This window comes from Cricetulus griseus, chromosome 3, assembly GCF_003668045.3.
Source record: "Cricetulus griseus strain 17A/GY chromosome 3, alternate assembly CriGri-PICRH-1.0, whole genome shotgun sequence".
NCBI lineage: Eukaryota > Metazoa > Chordata > Mammalia > Rodentia > Cricetidae > Cricetulus > Cricetulus griseus.
In genome coordinates, this window is record NC_048596.1 from 53,796,926 (window position 1) to 53,819,682 (window position 22,757).

The window sequence follows — 22,757 nt, forward strand, 5'->3', positions numbered from 1 at the left end:
GTTTGAGGCCAGTCTGGTCTACAGAGCTAGTTCCAGGACAGGCTCCAAAGCAATACAGAGAAACCCTGTCTCAAAAAATAAAAACTAAAACAAACAAACAAAAAACCCAAATAAACAAATACTAGGTGACACTGAGCTCCAGCCATTCCATCAAGGTCGACCAGTTGACTCTGCAGAAGATGCTTTGCTTTCTTGAGATTCAGTGTCTATAAAGTGCAGTGACAGGACTACAGAGTTGGGAGAATTAAGTAAAATTCACTGTGCTGCAACTTCAAACCCCTGAATACATGTTGAATGTTATAACTAATGACATTCCATTTTTATTTAAGTCTGGCAAGAAAGACAAGCAGCTGCTGAGGTCAAGTTTACAGGAGTTACTGGGAATACTGGACTGGTTGGCAGTGAGAGACAATTTTTCATATCCATTTCAGGCAATTTTTGGATCTCCAGGTCTATAGTGATAGAAAATAAAAAGCTTACCCTGAGCTCAAAAGGCAGTGTTTGGCAATCTTTGAAGAAAGAATGTTAAATTCCTGATGAGATAACCTGGCTAGTCATGGACTGGTCACAGAAGAAAATCAGAGACCTATGACCTCCTTCACCTATACTTGTTTACTGATGCTTTGGCAAAATGCTTGGGGGCTGAGTTGGGTGGACCAAGGATGCCAAGGCTTGTCATCTAAGGAAACTGGGAGAGGCTGGGCGGTGATTCTGGTTAGATGGGTCCCCACCCTGCACGAGGCAGGTAGGTATGCTCGTGAATCATAAGCCCCTCTTGTTCAGAGCCGTTCAGCGAGTTCTCACAGTCCCACTGTCAGCTTTCACGTGGTATGGTCCTGAATTGCCTTCTAAAGTCCTGTTGTCTTTAGTCTGCCTAACTGAAACGAATTTGCCATGGCAAACTCGCTAAACACTGGTCATGCACTCTGAGTCTTTTAAATGAGAAGCATGAGCCTCAACTCAATCTTCTTTTAAACTGTATTTATTTATGTATTTATTTATTTATTTATAGACTGTCTCTCCGTAGTTCCTCTGGCCTTGAAAGTGTGGCTATCCTATCCTCCCAGTTCTGCCCTCCCGAGTGATCTGATTAGAAGTATGCGCTACCACACCAAGCCTCAAACTTCCTTTTTCTTTTGCTCTTTCAATGATGCCTCGTCCACCTTTTCCTATTTGGGAATTATTTTAATCATTCTTCTATTTCCTTGGTTTCTCCTACCTCATATCCATCTTTCTTCCTCTCTCTAGATCCAGCCAGTATCTTCCTCCATGTTCTTCATGCCACAGGCACCTGCAACCTGGAGCCACCACCTAACCCATGCCAGGTGTTGTGAGTTCAAGCACAGGCAGACCGTGGGTTTCATCTCCCCCTTGCTGGTGCTGACACGCCCTAGACTGAAAGCAAGCTCTGAGGCAGGTGTGCTTTTGCCTGGTGAACTGAGTGGCACAGGGTGCTGCTGTCAAGGGTGGGAACAGGCAGCAAGGAGCAGCCTTGTGCTTGCTTGGATTTTTCTGGTTCAGCGGCTGCCCTGTGCTCCCGGCCCTCCTGTTTGTTCCCGCTATCCAGCGGAGTGGGAAGACCTGGACAGGATGGAGTTCTTCCTGTCTCTTTTGTGCCTTAGAACCCTACCCACTATGTTTTTTCTAATCCAAATCTCATTTCGAAATCTCCTGCCAGAGGGGTTTCCCAGCCCCTCCCAGTTTTGAATCAACCTGCTGATTACAGCACTCCTGAATGAGGAATAGAGATGTTAGGTGGGATCGGCCTGGCACTGGGCCCAAGGACACTCCTGTGTACGACACTCATCCTACAAGTAGCATCTGGACAAACAACCTTATTCCCTGCCTCCTGTTCGAAGAAGGAAAACCAGGTAGGATCCAGCAAAGACTGACTAAATAGAGATAGCAACCTGGCCATTTTACTCCCCTGGGGCATCAGCTTCAGGTGGGTCTGCATGGGGTGTCCTCTCTAGGGAATGACCAGACCCTCTTCCCCACAGTGTCTAATGGAAACTGTTCTGCCTTTTAATTCCCCACCCTTGGAGCAGTGTCTATAGTAAACACAAACCTGGGTCTGTCCTTCATGTGCCACACTGTGGCTCTGGGCCATGCTTATTCTCCACAAGACAGGACCCTGAGGGTGATGTAAGGACAGCGTCACCTCTGTGTCATCATATTCTAGACAACAAAAGATTTCTGACCGTTCAGGTTTAGTCTCACTTCTTGTTTGTTTGTTTTGAGACAGAGTCTCATAAAGCCCAGACTGGCCTCGAACTCACTATAGAGCTAAAAATAACTTCTCCCCTGCTCAAAGCCTTGTTTCTGTATCCAGTTACCAAAGTGTCACCCCTTTATGCAAATGAAAGCACGGTAGACAAAATGGACATCTGACTGTCCTAAAGGTTCCTGCCTCCCTCTCAGAAAGGTGAATGCTGCTGACTGGAAATCAAGCTTTCTCCTCTATTCCCAGAAATGAAAAGCAGACACCTGATGCCCAGCAAGCTTTTGTTCCTGCTTCACTTTGGCTGAGTCCAGAGCATGCAACTGTCTGGTAGTGATCCTTACAGGGGAGCAGAGTTCTACCCTTCATGCATATGCATTTGCATGTATACCTAGCCCCAAAGACAAATGCCTGGCTTTCCAGAAAGACAGGCAAGTGTTCAAATGGAAAGATAAGACCTATTCTCAGCCCATGGTAATTGCAAAAGAGGAAGGGTCACGTGGGAAGACAGGGGTAAGGGCGTGGGTCCTCATCTTCCTGGACTAAGGCCTTGATGGAATTGCTGGTTATTAACTTTGCCAACATATTCTTAACACCCCCATTTTACACACACACACACACACACACACACAGAGAGAGAGAGAGAGAGAGAGAGAGAGAGAGAGAGAGAGAGCGAGCCTGAAGTACAGATCCCTGAGGACTGGACTAGTACACACAAATTCTAGGCTCATTCCTCAGCACCAAAAAAATTAAAATAAGCTGGAATATACCTTAGTTATATGTTAGCTGCCTAGCATGTGTGAGGCTCTAGTAGCCCCAAAGAGAAAAAAAAGTCAGGCTTGGATGTGCACACCTTTAATCAGTCTAGCACCGGGAAAGCAGAGACAAGATCTGAAATTCAAAGTCATCCTCATCCAAATAGAGGGTTCTAGACTAGGGTGGGATGAGAATTGGTCTTAAAAAATAAATTATTTTTATAACTGGAGAGCAATAGAAGACCCTTGGTAATAACCTCTGGCTTCCACACATGTACAAAACTCAAAAGACCCCTCACCACCAAGGGTGGCACTTGTTGGCAGAAGCCCAGAAATGGTAAGTGTATAGGTGCTTTTCTGGCTCCCCTGTGTCCTAGCATTGGCTCCCACACCTTTGTCCATCACCAGAGTGGCCACTCATGAATGTTTTTGTTTGGATTTTGTTCCTTTATTTTTATCCTTTGAAGACAGAGTTGGGCCAGCCCGATGGCTCAGTATTTAGAGGTGCTAGCTGAACAGCCTAATGATCTGAGTTAGATCTCACACGGGTCTTGCTAGTGATCCCCTGAATTCCACATTCAAGCTGTGGCATTCATGTGCACCACATATACACAAACACACACAAATGAACAAATGTAATAGAAAAAAATTTAAGACAGTGACTACTGTAGTCCAGTACGGCCTTAAACTCACTATTCATTTAAAAGGCAAGCTTTGAACTCCTGATTTTCCTGCCTTCACCTCCTAGGTGCTAGATTTATAGAACCAGGTCCAGCTCAAATGTTTTCCTAAAAACAGTTTTGGCTCCTAAAATGAATGCTATAGGCCCATACTGTTGACTTAATGAAGTTACACAGTTAGGCTCCAGAGTTACTGAGCCATCTTTACAATCTGCCCCATCCTTTGCTGCCACCCAGTCCTCATTCACGACACTGCCAGACTCCTCTCAACAGATAGAATGAGCTCCCTCAGAGTCTTCTGAGAATGTCTCCTCCTCACAACCCTGTTTCTAAATGTCTTCTTCCTCAGGCTCTGCTATGAATGACCATCATGGGCACAGTGGCTCTTCTAAACTTAGCCGTAAGATCTGTCTCATACAAAATCTAACTCCATGCCAGGCCTGCTGGTTCAGGCCTCTAATCTCAGCTCCTTAGGAGGTTGAGGCAGGGGGACCACAAGTTCAAGCCTGCCTGTGCTACAGAGTGAGCTCAAGGCCACCCAGGGAAAATTGATGAGCCCCCTGGCCAAAAAAGAGTTGGATTTGGTGGTCTACACCTTTAGTCTCACCACTAAAGAGGTAGAGAGAGGCAGGAGGATCCAGAGTTCAAGTCACAGGTCAGGAAGAAGATTCAGGAGGTAAAAGTGCTTGCCACTGTGATTGAAGAGCTAGGCTACTTCCCTGCAACCTACATGATAAAAAGGAGAAAACCAACTTTCCAGGGTCTCTCTCTCTCTCTCTCTCTCTCTCTCTCTCTCTCTCTCTCTCTCTCTCTTCTCTCTCTCTCACACACACACACACACACACACACACACACACACACACACTCACACAGAGAATTCAGTTCAAGGTCATCCTCCATGTTGAGATGGAGGCCCACCTGAGCTACATGAGAGATCCTGCCTCTAATAACAAGCTATCAGTCTGGAGTGCTGGCTCAGTGGTTAAGAGCAATGGCTGCTGTTCCAGAGAACATGGGTTCAATTCCCAGCACCCACATGGCAGCTCACAACTGTCTGTAACTCCAGTCTCGGAGGATCCCAAACCCTCTTCTGAATTCATCAGCCACCACCAGGAATGCATTTGATGCACAGACATATATGCAGGCAAAACACCCCCATACAGAGGAGGAAGGAAGGGAGGAAGGAAGGAAGGAAGGAAGGAAGGAAGGAAGGAAGGAAGGAAAGAAGATGTTACCTTAATTTTTAGGAAAATAGCTAAATAAATAAAAGGATGGAAAGGGACACCTGTGAGATGGCTTGGTGACTCTTTAACCATTTGGCAGCACTTGCTGTAAAGTGACAACCCCAGAATCTACATAGTCGGAAGAGAGAACTGACTCCCGAACTGTGACCACATATGTGATGCAGACTCTCTCTCTCTCTCTCTCTCTCTCTCTCTCTCTCTCTGTCTGTCTGTCTGTCTGTCTGTCTGTCTCTCTCTCTCCACATACACACTCTATAAATAATCTTTTTAGATTTATTTTTAAGCACACGAGTGTTGTGACTGTATGTATGCATGTAAGTGTACTGCATGCATGCTTGCTGCCAACGAAGTCACAAGTAGGCACTGGATCCCATGGTACTGGAATTACAGATGATTGTTAGCCATTGTGTGGGTTCTGGGAACCAAACCAGGGTCCTCTACAAGAGCAACAAGCAGTCTTAATCACTGAGAAAACTCTCCAGCCCGCTCCCCAACTTTTCATGAAGATTTATTTTATGTATGTGAGTGCTCTGTCTGCATGTACACCTCTGTCCCAGAAGAGGGCATCAGATCCCACTATTGATGGTTGTGAGTCATCATGTGGTTGCTGGGAATTGAACTCAGGACCTCTGGAAGCGCAGACAGTGCTCCTAAACACAGAGCCATCTCTCCAGCCCCACCCCACCCCCCAATTTTTAAATGACAACAACACAATGACTCTTGAGGTTCAGTGTCTAAAAGACTGTTCTTACAGTGGACCCAGGTTCGATTCCTAGCACCTATGTTGGGCAGTTCACAATCACCTGCAACTACAATTCAAGGGGATCTGATGCTTCTAGTCTCGGCAGGAGCCTGCACTTACATGGATATACCCATACATGTCACTAAAAATGAAATTGTTTTCAAGTGCAGCTCTTTACTACCCCTGAGGTATTCAGATGAAGGAGGCACCTGACAGGCTTTACATGTCACAGGCTGAATGGAGGGCCATTGTCCAAAGAGAGCTAGTATAGAACGAGATACCTGTCCAAGCATCAGGACCTCTGACCATGTGTCTGTTTATGCTGTTGGTCAGGCAGCCCCACCCACAAGGCACAGTGGCATGGAGGTTACAAGGCTTGTGGCTGCCTTGATGTTCCTAGACTCCTGGCTGTTTTGGAAAGTAAGGCTTCTGCCTCACTAGGTTGCAGGGTGAAGAGGTTAACCATTTCCCTGCTGCATCCCCTTTGAAAACATGTCATAAAGGTGCGTCAGAGGAACAGGCTTTTGATCCCACCTATTATTAGCTCCTGAGACAGGGAGGAAGCACACTCACCTCAGAGGTGGTGAGGAGCAGGAGTCGCTCAAGCACTTAGCCCCTTTTGGAGATAAGGCCATTGGTGCTAAATCAGAAAACACCAACTTCAGCATAGGACCATTTGTAACTGACTGGGTAGCATGTCTTACTGGTCTTGGGTACCATCCCCAGGCCAGAAGACAGAAAAATCTAGTGGGGATTGTAAGCAGACCCAGGTATGATAATGAACCTGGCTACACCTTTCTTGAAGTGATCTAAAGGACTTTGTGATCTCTAATTTATTGATGTAGTCTCACAATCATCCAAGGGAGGGAGGGAGGATAGTAGGGAGAAGAGAGATGCGAAGGGAAGAGAAGGAGGGAAGAAGTAGAATGGCAAAAGTCTCTTCATTTCCCCAAATTATAAGTGCTGAGGCTGGGAGTGATAGCCTGTGCCTTGTAGTTCCAGCACATGGAACACTATGGCAGAAGGACTGCCTAGAGTGGCAGGCCTTGGCTGACGTAGCTCAGTTGACAAAGCACTGCCCTAGAGTGCACAAAGCCCTGGGTTTGAGCCCAGCACTTCATGAACCTGCCCATAATGGTACATGCCTATAATCTCAGAACTCGAGAGGTGGAGAGAAGGAGAGAATCGGATTAGACGTGGAAGGTGATCCTTTGCTACATAGTGAATTGATGCCAGCCTGGACCACATAAGACTCTATAGAAACGGAGGAAAGAAAGGAGAAAGGAAGGAAGATTAGGAGAGAAGAAGGGAAAGATTCAGAAGAAATGGAGGGAAGGGAAGACTGGAAAGGAGGGGGAGGAGAGATGGAAGGAAGGGAGGAACAGAAAGAGGGAGGGAGGAATGTAGGAATAGTGGCACACACCTATGACCTCAGCACTCAGGAGGCTGAGCCAGAAGGCTCTCCAAGAGTAGAAGGTCAGCCTGACTACATAGTGAATTTAAGGTCAACTTGAGTTACAGAGTAAGACCCTGTCTAAATAAATAATAACATGGAAATATACTTGTAATATATACTAATACATGTTATTTTTATTAAATAATATAAATAAATGAATAAATAAATACATAGATGCCTCAGTGAGTAAAAGTACTTGCTGCTAAGACTGTTGACCAGAATAGTCTCTGGGACCCACGTGGTAGAAGGAAAGAACTGACTTGTGAGCTGTCCTCAGCCTCCACGCCTGCCCTGTGGCACATGTGCCCACAACTACACATGTGCACATCTTCACACACACACTTAGTTAAAAACCCAGGAGGAATGGGGAAGAACCTTCAGGTGAACCAGCCACCTGTTACCATAAAGTTGGGGAAGAAGTACAAATAAAGCCCTGATCCTGACTCTACAACCAAAGACAACACAAAATGTGTGTGTGTGTGTGTGTGTGTGTGTGTGTGTGTGTGTGTGTGTGTTGGAGAGTGGGGTTTGACCCTCAACTCTGGAAGTCTCTGATGGTTCAGTCTGATGTCAAGACTTGAATCACTCCCCCATGCTTTGCTGCAGAAGATTCCAAACCAGAAATCACTCCGCCCTGTCTTCTATGAACTGTAAATGACAGAGACGCTCACTGGAGTAATTAGAAGAAACTGCTGGCCAAGAGCTCTGAGAAGGGTTAGGTGTGGCTTGAAGCACTCTGTGTATTTTCTCTAAGGCAAACATGTAGACAGTCAAAAATACAAGTAGTTTAATGAGCTTATAAACTTGGAGTGACTCCTCACATCTTACAGTGAGGTCTAGAGTTCACCCATCTCAGCATCAGAGTGCCTGTACATGGTATCAGCCCTGACCACTTCCTCCAGCCTACTCATAGCTTCTCCCTCAGTTTATTCTTCTGCCCAGGTAATTGACTGGCCCAGACAGTCGAACCTCTAATGTTTGTGGAAGAGAAAATAACTCTTGATACAAGGAAATGTTTGCTGATGTCTTAGCCGTTCCTTTCTTCCCTCCTTCATCTGACTGAGTCTCACACAGCACTGGCACCCTGCCAGCTTGCCATGTTCTCAGAAGAGTGTGTCCAGGTCCAACTTTCCAGTCCACACGGCTCTCTGATGCTCACTCAGAGCACTCTCATGTCAGTCACAGAGTTTTTTCTAGTTCTTTTTCCTATCTACAGAGTTTCTAAGTGACAACTGAACTGAGCAGACATGCAGTGTCTTGCTGACAGTTTAAGTCTGGGGCAGGAAACACCCCATAGCAACACTGTCCCACATGTCCCACTCATGTGACTTGAGTTTGTCACAGTCTCTGGGGCTCCTCTTGAGGCAGCATAGGTAAGGCAACTTGTCTGTGGCTTCCTTGGCCACAGTTGGATTTCCTGGTCTTCACTTACATTTTCTTTCCCAGAGCTAAAATATGGGTGCTGCTTCACTATCGAATTCCACTTCTGATCCATGTCAGAGACTGAACAAACCTCCAGCTGAACAAAGCCCCCGGACAGTGTTGCTACTATTCAGGGCTATGGGTTACCTTGCTATCCAACACCATACAAGTAAATCTACTAATTAAACAGTCAGACAACCTTATAATTAGGTCAGCTGCATGTACTCTGATTTGAGCCTTTGGTTCCATTCCTTTCTCTCCAGGATTAGAGGCTGAGAGGGAATTTCTCAATGGTTTAATGTAGAAACAGTCTTCTCGTACCCTAAGCGGTCTCCCACCCTGGATAGTGCAGGACTTCTGGCATCTGCCACAATAACCCAAGCTTTCCCTGTGACCTTCTGTGTTTTTCAAACTCTGCTGTTCACATTGGACTCCCTGTGCCTTCAAGAGCAGACCCTAGGGACCAGCAAGATACCTAGTGGGTAAAGGTGCCTGCTGCCAAGCCTGATACCATGGTAAATTCAATCCCCAGGGCCCACATGGTGGAAGGAGAGCAGCAACTCCCGAATATTTTCCTCTGCTCAACACACACACACACACACACACACACACACACACACACACACACACGCTCATGCACACACACACGCACATACAGAAACACTGTTCACTGCTTTAAAAAGAATAGAACCTAGATAAAGAGAATTCATAATCTTGTATTACTGGGTTTTGGAAAACAATCAGGATGTGCTAAGAATTCGTGACACAAAAGTTCCTGACTCCCCACCACCACCACTCGTGAACCAATTGAAACAAATTTGTCCCTTCTATAAGGTGGCATGAGATATGCATCTGTGATCTGTGTTCCTCCCTCCCAGCTGGACTAGAGCCCAACAGCCACCTTCAGGACTTCTCAAGCCATCACTAAAAACAACCTTGAGGTGACAGGTCCCTCCAGGAGAGAGTGCCACCCCCATGCCTACCTTTGATGCAGAGGGAGGACTCAGGAAAGGGTGTCCTGTGATGTAACAGCCCAGATGTGAGTGCAGAAAGAGTGTCAGGAGAACACCTGGGGAGCAGGTCTGATCTGGAAGTCTTAGGAACTAAAGGACAAAACAGAAACACGTGCTGTCTCTCAGAGAGTTGGGGGGACCCACAGTGCACATCTGCCCTTATGTGGGGGAGGACTGTTTGCTGTTTTATTTTTGTTTTTAAAAACAGGATATAATGTAGCCCAGGCTGATCTCAAACTCCTTATGTAGCCAAGGATGGCTTTGAATGCCTAATATGATTGTCTTCACCTGGAGCTGAGATTACACATGTGACTCGCCACCAACCTGCCCCCTTGATCCCAAAAGGCTCCAACTAGATTACCAGACTCCCGCCTGCTCTCTCTCTCTCTCTCTCTCTCTCTCTATCTCTCTCTCTCTGTGTGTGTGTGTGTGTGTGTGTGTGTGTGTGTGTCCTGGATATGAGCAAACCCAGCATGAGCCAACAACAAAGACAGCCGATTTCTATAACGTCATGCTCTCCCTGGTTTGTCTGCCTCAGCTTTTCTCGACAGGTCTCCATCACACATCTTGTTTTCTTCTCATTCTCATCTTTGATACCTTTTATTGCCAAATAAAAAGTTTGCCACCTCAACAACAAAAAGGAAGACTAATTTCTACCCTGAAACATCAAAAATCCTTTAAGGTTTTATAAACGCAAGTGATTATTACAAAGGCCTGGGGTCACGAGGGAAGAAATGGAATCAAAGTATTCCAGACAGTTGTGGGGCTCTGAGGACGTCTCTGAGGACGCCTCTGCCAGCCTGCCCTTGCCAGGCCATTCCTAAGGAGAAACCGACTGTGGATGCTGACAGGTCTCTTAGGTGACTACATTTTAGATTGACAACTGAGGGGTAATCTGACAATGGCCATTGTGTCCTCTGTGTAAGAAACCACAGGGCACCTGGCTGTGCACAGGACAGCTCTGGGAAGAGGCCATTCTTGGCCACCTGCAACTCAAAACAGCCTGTTCTCCTTAGACACCAAGTTCATTAAGTTGATTGAAGTGGGTATTGAAACAGTTCAACTCCATCAATCTATCACAATTTTCATTTTCAGCCCCTGCCCCCTCCCTGTCAGCTCCCTCCCTTAAGAGACATGTTAGCAGTGAATGAACATAATTCTGCATCTGCTAACTCTGAGCAGGAGCAGGAGCAGGAGCAGGAGCAGGAGCAGGAGGTTTTTATGGTCTTGTATCAAACTGGCTCTTTCCAGATTAAAAAGTAATTATTTCAAAAGATGGCTTTATGGTTAAAATTAAACTAGCTGAAAGCTATTAGAACCTGGACTTTGGACAAATGCCAAAGAGGGCAGCTCTGGGCATCTTTTGAGAGAAAAGTGAGGGACCCACCAGAAAAAAGAAATCTTAAACAAATGAGCATATATAAATAATAATAATAATAATAATAATAATAATAATAATAATAATAAGGAAAATGCTGAAACCTGTTCCACCACCCTCCTTCAGTTAGAGGCACTTTTAACATTAGGAAAGCGAAACTGGGTGTGGGTGGGGTGCAACCGCTGCCAGGTCATCCTGCCTTAAGAAACCCAAGATTGTGCCTCCATGAGGGACGTGCAGCCACGGCGCAGTAGCAGCAACCCGCTGGCAGTGTGTGTGGCTCTTTGCCTGGGGATTGGGCACGGGGACTGGATGAGGCAGGTCCGTGTGTCTGTGGTCACTGGCTCACTGTTCGAGGTGACTTGCTGTGGTTTGTTATGCCATAGTTTGATTAAGGAACAAGCAGCTAGGAAAACATAAGAGGGCACTAGTGTGCAAGAAAAAGTCCCGGGGCGCCGAGAGTTTGCTGGGTCAGGAGTACTGGAGTCCCAGTAGGTGTGGTGAGATAGGGACCAGAGCACCAGTCATCGGGGAAGCCAAGATGGTTCCGCAGCGCTCTCTGGTGGACGACGGCGACCACACCCGCGTCAGGCGTGACGCTGGGCTCACCCTGCTCGCCTTCAGTCTTCCTTCTTAGCCTGCCCTCTGTTGGACAAACGCTTTCCACTTTCAGCAGGTCTTGGACTGTACGCACCTCTAGGTGGCGATAGGCTAAATCTGAGGGTGGGGGCGGGGAGGAGGGATCGCTTGCACGTCTATAAAATGGTAACAGTGATCCCAGCACTGGCCTCGTTTATGTCAGGGGCTGTTCTCCAGTAGCAAATGAAAACACTGTTTTACAGGCCCCTTCCTACTTCCACTCTCGCATGACCCCAGTCATTTCATTGGAAGATATTTCTCCCCAGTGTCCCTTAAAAAAACAAAAACAAAAACAAAAGTCACGCCCTATAAGAATTGCCGCTCTCTTGTTCACAATCGGACCTCCATTCTTTCAGGACTGGGGATTAAGCCCAGGGCCTAGCAAACACTAGGTGAGCACTCTGTGGCTGAGCCAGATCCCCAACTTTCTTTTTCACTTCCAGACCAAACAGATCTGGAACTCACCCTGCATCAGTCTCCTTAATAGCTGGGATTACACTGGCACCACCATGCCCAGTTCACAAGTATTTCTTCTCTTAAAAAGTTTTCTTGTTTTGTTTTGTTTTTGACAGGGGCCGGACAGATGGACAGCACATGTTGCTCTTACAGCAAAGCCAGGTTTGGTTCCCAGAACCCACAAGATGGCTCACCACCATCTGTAACTCCAGTGCTAAGACATCAGATGCCTTCTTCTGGCCTCCACAGGCACCAGGCACACACATAGTTCACAGACATACATGCAGGCACACAAAATAAAATAAATCTAAGGAATACAAATAATTCCATGGCATCATTTATCTATTTGTGTTTGGAGGAAAGGTACACAGTGGAGCTCATTGCTATCTGGAGCTGTGGTTTACAGAAATCAGTTCTCTCCTTCCACCATGTGGATCTCAGGGCTCCATACCTTAGTAGGCCTGAGACCTTAGCACAGCTGACTCCATGGTGGAAGTGCCATTCAAGCTGTAAAATTCAGCACATAGACATGGCAAAACTAAAACAAAGGTCTAATCCATCAAAGTCCATAGTTCTGTAGTTCTGCTTCTGGCTAATTGTTCCTGTTAACTGAAGTATGTGTACCCAGAACATGTTTTTTTGTGCTTAAAATCTCTCCCTAAGAAAGGCCTGGAGGCTGCACTGGGATCCCTAACACTGAGTGTAGTTGCTGGCTGGCTAATAAAGACTTTCTATTGGTTAAACCCACGTAGGAGCAGTCTTCTCTGGTGCATACCCCACAACAAAACCTTTTATCTACTGAGCCAACTGACTGGCTTTCATAAGTACTTGACACAATTTCCTTCTTTCTTTCTCTCCCCTTCCTTCCTTGTTCCTTTCCTTCCTCCTTTCCCAGGGTTTCATGTATCCCAGGCTGACCTTGAACTTGCTATGTGGCCAAATATGACCTTAAACCTCTCATCCTCCTGCCCCACTTCCTAAATGCTGGGATTATAGGCATACCCTACCTACCACAGCTAGTTTATAAGTGCTGGGGATCAAACCCAGGGCTTCATGTATGCTAGGCAAGCATTCTATCAACCGAGCTACATCCCTAGGCCCCAAAGCATCTTTTCCTAAAAGCATATACCATAATTAACTTGCTGTCAGTTCTACACTCAGTGTCTAAAACCCCTACCAGCTTCTGTGTTCCCTGGATGTGCAGTCCTATTTGACATTGTTCTTGCATCCTTATGGCCTTCCTACCATAGTACTGAGGTGTAGTATGTAGGTGCTTGATAAATATCTGTTGAATTGACACATAGATGAGTCCTCAGAAACTGGCATACAACAGATAGAAATGCAAAGAACAAAGCAAGATAGATTGGGAGGTAGGATCCTGTTTCAAGAGTGAGTGACAGCATGGTAACACACAACTTTCATCTCTGTACTTGGGAGGCTGAAGCAGATAGATGTCTGTTAGCTTCAGGCCAGCCTGGTGTACATAGTGAGTTCTAGGCCAGCCAGAGTTACGTGGTGGGAACCTGTCTCAAAAAAAAAAAGTGTCAGCATAAATTTCTATTGAACACTGTTATGAATAAAGCGTGAGGAACCTTGCGTGGGGGACCTTGGCAGATTCCATGGCAGGCGAGGGTGACCAAGGTGGAGGGACAAACATGCCAGGCAGACAGAGCTTAAGTGAGAAGTTTTATTAGCCAGGGGATGGGGCAGGAGGAAGGAAAAAGAAAAGAGATAAAGAGACACAGAGATACAGAGACAGAGAGGATAGAAGAGAACAGGGAGACAGGAAAAGTCCTGTCTGTCCCAGAGGAATTCCCAGGGACAGAAAGACAGGAGCAGGAAAGAGAAGAGAGTGTAAGTGGGTGGAGGTGTTTCTTTTAAAGGGGTCCTTTGCATCTGGGCTGACCAAGGTACTGCCTGAGTGCATTCTACCAGGTGACAGGGGCAGGCCAGCATAATGCCTGCATCCTTACATCAAACACTATGAAGGAACTAAACAGATGGCTCAGCAGTTAAAAGCTCTAGCTATGCAAGCCTGAGAACCTGAGTTCCATCTCTGGATCCCTGGAACCCACAGTGGGAGGAGAACTGAGTTGTCTTCTGACTTCCACATGTGTGCCATGGCTGTGTCACACATATGCCCCCATTTCCACATGTGTACTCATACACACTAATAATACACTTAAAAATATTTTTAAAAAAGAAAAATATAGGGGCTGGGGAGATATCTCCATGGTTGAGCATCTGCCTAGCCTGTGTGAACCCTTGGGTTCAATCTCTAAATACTGCAAAATAAACGAATAAAAACTAAAACAGAAGAGCAGGGTTTGCATTTTGAATTAGAGCTTGAAACACATTTTGAAACCTGAGAGGTGCTGGTTTCACAACATAGGGAATGTACTAAATGCCACTCAACTGTAACTTTAAAATGGTTAATTATATGTTATGTGAATTCCACCTCAATAGTAAAAAATAAAAGGACAAGATTATAATATAATAATTATGATCCCTGATCGTTAAAGCATTACAAATCCTTGATGAAGTCAACACAGAGAGTTCAGTTCTCATGCAGTCTCGTGGTTTACACAAATGGTTTACTGAAGAGATTCCCTCCAGCAAGCCACATGTACACATAGGGAACGTGAGAGCGATAGATAACGCCGCCATGATTTTTAGTCTCGGAGTGCCTGGACACATGGCCTGTTGAATGCTCTGTCTGCCCTTGTTCTCTGCCTGGAAGCAACTATCCCAATAGGCCCTTGGCTGCCCCCACTTCATTCTAATTCTGTTCCATGTCTCATCACCAGGAAGATTTTCTCCTCCTGGTCATCCAGCCAAGCTGCTTGATTTTGTTTGTTTGAGGCATGGTATCTTTATACAGCCCTGGCTGTCCTAGAGCTGCCTGATTTACAGACCAGGAAGGCCTCAAATGCACAAAGATTTGCCTGTCTCTGCCTCCCAAATACTGAGATTAAAGGCATATACCACCACATACAGCTCAAAATTATTAGATCATACACTAACACTCTTTGTTGTTACTTCGTTGTTTTTGTTTTCAAGACAGGGTCTCACTATGTAGCTCTGGCTGTCCTGGAACTCATTTTGTAGACCAGGATAGCTTCAAACTCACAGAGATCCAATTACCTATGCCTCCAAAGTGCTGGGATTAAAGGAGTGCACCATCACATTTGGCTAAAGGAACAAATGTTTTGTTTTGTTTCTTACATAAATAAATAAATATAAGTAAATTTATTTATTTTATGCCACACTACCCTGAATGCACGAAATCTTGTCTGATCTCAGAAGCAAAGCAAGACTGACTGGGCCTGGTTAGTACTTGGATGGGAGCAAACGTTCTTTTTTGTTTTGTTTTCGAGACAGGGTTTCTCTGTATTGCTTTGGAGGTTGTCCTGGAACTCCCTCTGTAGACCAGGCTAGCCTCCAACTCATATTTACCTGCCTCTGCCTCCCTAGTGCTGGGATTAAAGGTGTGTGCCATCAAAGTCTTTAAATGTTCTTAACCCCTGACTCAGCTCTTTGGCCTGATGTTGACCACAATAATTTAGGCAGAATATGGTTATTTGTCAATGTGATTCTAGGTTATGAGTGTCCTGACATCTTGAGTAGAGCCTGATGACACAGGATGAACTCTTGTTACACATACAAGAGAGAGCTTTGCCATGGACTTGCCCAGATCTTTGGGAGGGAAGGTTACAATCTGATGAAACAACCCCCAAAACAAAGTTACTGAGATGAAAACAAAACAAAACAAAAGCTGTTGCTGGGGGATGGTGGCACAAGCTTTTAATCCCAGCACTTGGGAGGAAGAGACAGGAAGATCTTTGAGTTCCTGTCCAGCCTGGTCTACAAAGGGAGTTCCAGGACAGTCAGGACTAGTAAACAAAGAAACCCTGTCTCAAAACGAACAAAAACAGCTGTTAAAGAGACTGAAACATGGCACCACCTAGGTCAGTCCTTGCTTGGGCTCCTGTTGTCCCCAGCTCTCCACATTATTAAACCCCTCATGTCCAGCTCCTGTCTGTATCTGTGAGAAAGCATGCAAGTGAGGACACAACTCCTCCAAGTAAAACCTAGGCAAGTTTCTAAGAGTCCAGGCATCATAAGAGGATGGGTTCAGAGCCCAGAAAGGATAGAGCATGGCCTCACAAAACCCATGTAATCTGCACAGAGACGGTTCCTGACACCAAACTCATGTAGGTCATTTTGTCCCAGGAGAAAACTTGCAGGCTAGCTTCTGGAGGTTTGGCTGTGTGTTTCAACAGGGGAGATAACCATTGTGAGATACAAAATAAGCCTCTGAGATGCAGGGATCACCCAGAATCATGGCCAGTGACCTCTTTCACCAGTCCCTGAGTCAGACAGCCTGCAAGATGGGAAGTTGCTGGGTTATTTTGATTTTTTGTTTGTTTGTTTTTCGAGACAGGGTTTCCCTGTGGCTTTGGAGCCTATCCTGGAACTAGCTCTTGTAGACCAGGCTGGTCTCGAACTCACAGAGATCTACCTGCCTCTGCCTCCCCAGTGCTGGGATTAAAGGCGTGCGCCACCAACACCCAGCTGACACAGCAAACTCTTGCATTCTAGTGTCAGCTGAGTTTCCAAGTGCTCCAGCCTACCTGCCTAAGGGCAACTTCCAGGGAGCAGGCAAACTCACACATATATGAAAATGTAAACATTTGTCCCACATGACTGTGGCCCTGAGGTATTATTGCTATATTTTAAAATACTTGATAATCTCATGAAACTGGAATGTTTCTGTAAGGCAAAGGACACTGTCAATAGGACAAAACAGAATGGGAAAAGATTTTCACTAACATCTGACAGAAGACTAATATCCAAAATATATAAAGAACTCAAGAAACCAAATAATCTAATTAGAAAATGGGATACAGATCTAAACAGAGAATTCTCAGCACAGGAATCTCAAATAGCTGAGAAACAAAGAAATGTTCAACATCCTTAGTCATCAGGGAAATACAAATCAAATACAATACAAATCAAAACTACTTTGCGATTCCATCTTATACCTGTCAGAATGGCTAAGCTGGTGAGGATAGTGAGCAAAGGGAATACTCCTATTGGTGGTGGGAGTGAAAACTTGTACAACCACTATGGAAATTAATATAGTAGTTGCTCAGAAAATTGGGAATGGATCTACCTCAAGACCCAGCTATACCACTCTTGGGCATATACCCAAAGGATTCCCATCATACCACAAGGACACTTGCTCAACTATGTTCATAGCAGCCTTAGTCATAATAGCCAGAAACTGGAACTCTAGATGGTTCTCAACCAAAGAATGGATAAAGAAAATGTTTACACAATTTACTCAGCTGTTAAAAAAATGACATCATGAATTTGTAGCTAAATGGATGGTACTAGAAAAAAAAATCATCCTGAGTGAGGTAACCCAGACCTAGAAAAACAATATGGTATGTGCACATAAGAGAACATTAGCTGTTAAGTAAAGGATAATCATGCTACGATCCACAGACCCAGAGAGGCTAAGAAACAAGGAGGCCCCAGAGGGATGCATGGATTTCCCTAGGAAGGAAAAAAGAATAGATTTTGTGGGTAAGCTGGGGGCAGGGGGGTATGGGAACAGGAGGGATGGAGGGAGAGAGTACTGGGAGAGACTGGAACTGGGGGGGGGCATTTGGGAAATAATGTGGAAACCTAGAGCAGTGAAAACTCCCTGGAAATCTTGAGTGACCCTAGCAAAGATTCCCAGTAGTGGGGGATATTGAGCCTGAACCAGAATCTTCTACAACCAGACAAGGAAGGCTCCCAGCAGTGGGACTGGGACATCAACCCAGCCACAAAATGTTTGACCTAAAATCTGTTCTGCTTGCAAGATATGCCTGAGTAATGGTGGCACAGAACTTGTGGGAATGTCCAGCCAATGATTGGTCCAACTTGAGGCCCATGCCTCAAGGACTAGAACCTGGACAGCCCAGAGACCCAGGATAGAATCAGGCACAACTGGCAAAACAAAACAAAACAAAAAACAAGTCAATGAAATGATTCCTAATGACATTCTGCTATACTCATAGATTGATGCCTAGCCCAACTGTCATCAGAGAGGTGACATCCAACAACTGATGGAAGCAGATTCGAGACCCACAGCCAGACATTAGACGGAAGCCAGGGGAACCCCGCACAAGAGGGGGAGGAAAGATTGTAGGAGCCATAGGAGTCCAGGGCACCATGAGAACACAGCCCACAGAATCAACTAAGCAGGGCTCATGGGGACTCACAGAGATGAAAAGGACAGTCATGGACCCTATACAGGTCTGAGCTAGTCCTCTGCATATGTTATGGTTGTGTAGTTTGGTGTTCTTGTGGGACTCCTAACAGTGTGAGTGAAGGTGTCTGAATCTTGCCTGCACGTTGTCATCCTACTGGGTTGCCTCTTCCACTCTTGATATGATGTTTTTGCCTAGTCTTATTATAACTTGTTATGCCATGTTTAGTTGATATCCCTGGAAGCCCTCTCTATTTTGAAGGGAAATGGGAGAAGTAGATCTGGGAGAGGTGGGCCTGGGAGGAGTGGAGGGAGGGGAAATTGCAGTTGGTGTAATATATGATCGAAGAATTTAAAGAAAAAAAGAAATATGAGGTCAGAAAAAGTAAAACAAACAAACAAATAAATAAATAAAATACTTGATAATAAGGGGCTGCAGAAATGGTTAAGAGTGTTGCTCTCGAAGAGGACCCAGGCTGGGTTCCCAGCTCCCATATCATGTGTCTCACAAACGCCTGTAACTGCAGTTCCAAAGAATCTAATGCCCTCTTCTGATCTCTGAGGGCACCAGACATGCTCATGGCGCACAGACATACATGCAGGCACACACATACACACAGTCATACACATAAAATATTCTAAAAGTAAAATTTTTAAAAAAACTTGAACCGATTAAAGTGGATTGAGAAAATTTTCAAAACTTGATAATAAAGTATCTAATTCTACAAAATATCTGTTTGCCAACATGGTTCTTAAACTACCACTCAATGGTACAGGAACATGTTGCTAACATTAAGTAAATGTAAAACTTTCTATAAATGTGCTAAAATTGGATCTCTAAAGAAAATGTTCAGCTATCTGAACTGTGGCACACACACACACACACACACACACACACACACACACACACACACACACATTCATATGCATATATACACGTTTTCCCAGAAGACTTCCTTATAAAGTAGCCAAAGTATACAGCTAAAAATCTAAGTACATGATTTTTCACAAAACAAAATAAAGAAACAACAACAAAAAACCACCAAAATTTGTATACAAAGGTTTTACCTTTGCCATTTCCCACTGCCCAGCTATATTGCAGGGGTTTTTTATTTTATTTTGTTTGTTATTTTAAGACAGGATCTCCCTAGATAGACCAGACTGTTCTTGAACTCAGAGCGATTCTCCTGCCTCAGACTCCTAAAGTTTGAGGGGATTACAGACATGGACCACTATGCCTGTCCATGTCTCACTGTGTAGCCCTGGCTGACATGAAACTGGCTATGTAGGCCATGCTGACCTCAAATTCATAGAAATCTACCTGCCACCTGGCAGCAGTGGCACACACCTTTAGTCCCAGCACTCAGGAGGCAGAGGCAGGAGGATCTCTGTGAGTTCGAGACTGGTCTACCTGAATCTTGGGCGAATTCCAGGATGGCTCCAAGGAGAAACCCTGTCTCAAAAAAAGAAAAGAAATCTGCCTATCTCTGTCTCCTGAGGGCTGGGACTAAACGTGTGCAACACCATGTCTGGCCTATGTTGGCATTTGGTCAATGTTGATCTCAGGAACTATGTTTACCTTTGTCCTGCAGTAACTGTATATAAACCCTCCTCCCTGTGGGCTCAAGCATGGTAAGTACCGAAGTGTTCAGTTTTGTTTTTGTTTTTGTTTTTTTTTCCAATTCTCACAGGATGAAGAAGAAAGCAAACAAAACACATATTATGTCTCACATCTTAAACTCAAAGGGATATTTAGGCAGCAAGGGAGGCCTGGGCCCAACTTGAATTAAAGCACAGACTGGCATCTAACACAAGCTAAGTGGTTCCCCTCATGGAGGAACAATAGGTGCAAACATGGGGCCTGCAAAGGTGGGCAGGGACCCCAGGCAGGCTGGGAGCACTCTGGTGATAAAGGCACTTGGGCCCTGGTAAAGAATCAGACAGGTGTCTGTTTGCTGCATGGGTCTAGTGTTGCCAGAGAGTCTCAGTTTTTCATGAAAATATGGAGACCTAGATTTTACTGTGAATCTCAAAAATTTTTTAAGTTAGTTCCAAAAAAAAAAAAAAAAGAGCCCAATATAACACGCCTGTGGCTGGAAATAGTACACAGGGATTGACTGTATGCTTTTGGGAAAGTGAGCAGTTCTAAGCCTAAATCGACCAAATTAAGTGTTGCAACTGCTTTCTCTTCCTTTTCCTCTGCTTTTTGTTTTGTTGTTTTTGTTTGTTTGAGATGAGGTTTCATATAGGCCAGGCTAGGCTCAAATTCATTGCATACCCAAGGATGACTTTAAACTCCTGATCATCCTGCCTTCAACTCCTGAGTGCTGGGATAACAGGCAAGCTCCACCACACACATCTTTTATTAACTGTGTCCCAGGAAGGTGACCTGACCTCCAATTATTTGACAGTGATAATCCAGTCAACTGGTGAAGCTACAACATAGTAGAAGCAGTGCTGATCCCCTTGGGTTCAAATCCAATTTCCAACACTTACAGTCAGCACAAACTAGCAATGCCACTTGGGTTGAGCACTATATCTTCAATTTTTATGATCTATAAAACTCATACAATAAAACAATTCCTGGCTAGTGAGATGGCTCTGTGGATAAAAGCACTTGTCGTGCAAGCCTGACAACCTGAGTTTGAATCCCAGAACCCATATTAAAAACAACAAAACAAAGCCAGAAACCATGGCATGCATCTGTAATCCCAGCATCCTGTGGAAAGTTGAAAAGAGAAACAAGAATACGGCTTCAACAAGGTGTAAAGCAAGACACTATTCCCAAGAGCTATCCTCTTGACAACCATACACATCACACACACACACACACACACACACACACACACACACACACACACACACCTCACACATACACTAATAAGTAAATTTAAAAACTCACAATCCCACAAACACAAAGAACACATTGATTGCCGAGGAAGCCCCTGATCTGCACATCAGCCAGCCGTGTCGATGAGTTGAATGCCTCCTTTCTCACCATTTATTTACAATGAAAGAGCAAGTCTTTTTTTTTTTTGAACGAGCAAGTCTTTATTGAGTAGGATGATTTTTATAAACAAGGTTTCTCTGTGTAGCCCTGCCTGTCCTAGAACTCACTTTGTAGACCAGCCTGGCTTAGAACAGAGAGATTTGCCTGCCTCTGCTTTGAATATAATTTTTTTTGTTTATCAAGGCATGGTTTCTCTGTGGCTTTGGAGGCTGTCCTGGAACTAGCTCTTGTAGACCAGGCTGGTCTCGAACTCACAGAGATCCGCCTGCCTCTGCCTCCCGAGTGCTGGGATTAAAGGCGTGCACCACTACCACCCGACTGAATATAATTTCTAAACCTGTCAAAAACTTCTTTTTTCTTTATTCCCACTCTTTGCCTTAGTTCATAGCCTTGCCCTCTCCACCCTGAACTATTACCCTTATCTGATATCACACCTCCTGCTTGAGGTGCCCCCTCACCCAGGCCCAGGTGATTCCATCTCTTGGCTTAGTCAATTACACAAGTGAAATACAGATCTGATGGTGTCACTCTCCCTATAACCTACAGAACAAAGTCTAGATTCTTTCACTGAGGCTTCCCATGCTCACATCTGACTAGCCTGGACTTCCTACTTTATTTAGTCTTACCGGATCCTATCCTTGCCTTTTCTTGAAAGCCATTCAGTTTCCCATTACTACCCTCAGTGAGTTTTCTTTTCTGTTTAGAAATTTGTTCTCTTGTTCACCTGTATGGTCCCTGTTCCTTCTTACTCTTTTTTCTTTCTTTCTTATTATTTTTTAGTTTCACTATATAGCCAGGGCAGGCTCAGAATGCTCCAAGTAGGCCTGGGTGGCCTTGAATTCACATAGATACACGTGCCTCTGCCTCCTGAATGCTGGAAATAAAAGTGTGCGCCACTGCACCTGGCCCTCTTACCTGTGTAAGTCCAGCCCCAAACGAGCATTTTCTGATGTCTCACTAACTTTCCTCTGCAGTTGGGCCTACCCAGCCTCTTTAAACCCATCTCATCATGCCTTGGGATGTACTTATGATACTTGTGTCCCAGTGTAAGAAAAGTCACAAAGAACAAGGACATGTTTGTATTTTTCCCTATATTTCCAGCCAACATATAATAAGTATTGGTGCCTGCTGAATGAATTAAGCCATTGAAACAAGACCCAAAATAATAATGATGATGATATTACTTTCAAAATTCTTTTATAAGAATAACAGATCTAACTGGGCATAGTGGCATATGCCATTAATCCCAGCACTCAAGAGGCAGAGACAAGTGGATCTCTGTGAGTTCAAGGCCAGCCTGGTTTACATAGTGAGTTCCAGGATAACCAGAGCTACATAGTAAGATCTTGTCTTGAAAACAGAAAGAAAGAAAGAAAGAAAGAAAGAAAGAAAGGAAGGAAGAAAGAAAGAAAGAAAAGGAACACAGACCATTGGAATATACAAAACAAAAAAGGGTAACAGAAACATATCAAATTCACT

General features: G+C 44.8%; 1 protein-coding gene across 3 annotated transcripts in view; it reads right to left on the reverse strand.

Moving 5' to 3' along the window:
• The window catches only part of LOC103164384 (uncharacterized protein PF11_0207), a 46,056-nt gene that overhangs the window by 16,544 nt on the left and 6,755 nt on the right, over positions 1–22,757 (reverse strand). For all 3 annotated transcript variants that reach the window (XM_035442032.1, XM_035442033.1, XM_027408595.2), the window contains exon 4: positions 9,504–9,623. The gene's annotated coding sequence lies outside the window, so the exon portion shown is untranslated. The remainder of the gene's footprint in view (positions 1–9,503; positions 9,624–22,757) is intronic.